This window comes from Lathyrus oleraceus, chromosome 2, assembly GCF_024323335.1.
Source record: "Lathyrus oleraceus cultivar Zhongwan6 chromosome 2, CAAS_Psat_ZW6_1.0, whole genome shotgun sequence".
Taxonomy (NCBI): Eukaryota; Viridiplantae; Streptophyta; class Magnoliopsida; order Fabales; family Fabaceae; genus Lathyrus; species Lathyrus oleraceus.
Window position 1 is genome coordinate 274,584,861 of NC_066580.1, and position 2,342 is coordinate 274,587,202.

The following is a 2,342-nucleotide window of genomic DNA, read 5'->3' on the forward strand; positions in this document are numbered from 1 at the left end:
TTTCTCATTGTTTCCTCTATCACCTTAGCTTTCTTTGCATCCTTCTAGGCCACATTCAATTCTAACATAAGATTGAAATTATGAAAAGTTAGATATTGTAGAAGAAGACGATAAGGGTAACACATCAATACACTTGTATAAATATTTTCTACTTCTTTCTTTAAAAGAAACTATTAAATTAGTATTTTAGACAATATACACGCATGGCCCATTAGCTCAGTTGGTTAGAGCGTCGTGCTAATAACGCGAAGGTCGCAGGTTTTAGACCTGCATGGGCCAATGATTGTTTTATTTTTGGTTAAATCTGAAATCATTTGAGAAACATACCTAGTAGCTTAATTTCTATAATATTTTTTATTTCTCCTTGTTCAAATATATCATATAAATTACTTTACAAAAAGAAGTATATGATAGAAAAATGTTCACACGCAATCGTTGTGCTGATGGTTGTCTTTGAAGGCATGCATCGCCTTGTAAAATATTTCTCATGGTTAAACCCTGGCAAATTAGGGTTTCTATTTATTTTTCCACATATAAACCGCGGCTAACCTACATAGGACTTCTAAAATTTAACACAGTCATGATTATGCTTATAGGTATCTGAAAACTAATTCCATCATATGCATATTCTTAAATTTCATTTCCTTTTGTTGGTTTATATGGTCACAATTGATACACCATGACCGAGCAACCCTATATTTAATTCAGAAAAGATTTAAGATGAACAATTATTGCTAGCTCAAGAAAGAAGTACCTATACGAAGGATGTGATAATTTGTTATGTACACTAGGAAAATACATACTCCCTCCGACCTTATTTATCAGAAAAAAAATCTTCTAATATGTTTAGTCTTAAATATAAGTCAGTGACAAAGAAAATCTAGGCACGTTTAATTCTTTTAATAAAAAAAAATTAATCTTGCACTAGTTACTTAATACTACCTCTTTTTTTATTAGAAGTCGTTTTGACATTTTCGTTTATATTAAAAAAATGTAATCATTGTTGTGTGATAAAGAGAAATTATGAAATATTATAAAATTATCTTTTATTAATGGTATTATAAAGATAAACTTAAAGAAAGGGAAGAAGAGAGAGTAATAAATTCTCAAGCGTATAATAAGAAAAATAATATTAATGATTTATTGGTATTGTGAAATGACTTATAATTTGGTACATTTATTTTCTCAAAGCGAATTATAATAAAAAAATAGAGGGAGTATTGTTAGGGGATGACAATTTAATTAAGGGTAAATTAGTAATTATGTTTATTCTTGTTAGTGGAATCAAGAAAATTAAATATATTAACTACCATTCTTAATAAACGTGAAAGTTGTATTTTCTTTGTTTATAATTATGGCCGAAGTACTATTTGATTAGGATGAACAATGTTATTATGATATAATAATTAGCGGCCGTACATGAAAGAAGGTCTTTATAGGCTATCACATGGCCAACCAAGAACATGATTTGATCAACCCTTCAAAAAAGTCAATGACTAGAAAATGGTCATTTGAATATGTTTTTATTATCATTTCCTCAAGAGAATGACATAATAAAATGAATTGTATAATTAGTGTTTCTTATGTTATGTCTTCATCAGATTCATTCATTAATATGATGACCCTTCTTATCCGTCTCATTGAACTTTACAAAAGGTAATGACAGTGAAAACTAGTTAATTGTGGATAACAGTTGGGAAGTTGAAGAGTACGCCTCTAAACTCCTTAGCGACGCCCCTTATTTCATGTAAGACCTTTCTACTAAATTCCCATAAGTCCATTAGGGTGTTTTCTCCAATTCTATCACGACATGTTTCCTTTGGCATGTCATCTATATGGAACTTAGAAAGTCCTTATTTAATAACATCATTGTCAAATAACACTCATCTGATATTGAAACTTGACACATACCGTGATTCACATGTCATAATAGTTTAATTTTATCGTTAACAAAATATGATTACACGAAACAATATTTTCAAACATAACACTAATATCGAGATTAATCAAGCTTTATCTTAAATGACTTAATTATTATATACATCCATTAACTAACCTAATTAAGTCTAATTACACTTCATTATTTATCACCCATTTATTCTTAAGTCTTACTATTATCTCATGCTCACCTAAAAATAAATGTCTTACAACCTAAAAATTGATTTCTATAACGCTTCGAAAATTTATGACTTTTACATCCCTAAAACAATTTCTAATGCCTCATAAATCGATTTTAAGCTACCAAATAGCCTAATCAGTTCTAATACCTTATAAATTAATCTCCACATAACAACCACACCCTAGTATTTTCATATTTTCAGCGCCTGACTAACCTCACTCAT

At 29.2% G+C, this 2,342-nt stretch overlaps 1 non-coding gene across 1 annotated transcript; it reads left to right on the forward strand.

Moving 5' to 3' along the window:
* The first annotated feature begins 205 nt into the window (after nucleotides 1–205).
* TRNAI-AAU (transfer RNA isoleucine (anticodon AAU)) lies at nucleotides 206–279 on the forward strand. Its single transcript has one exon. It is a non-coding gene; the product is annotated as a tRNA-Ile (tRNA).
* Nucleotides 280–2,342: the final 2,063 nt, after the last annotated feature.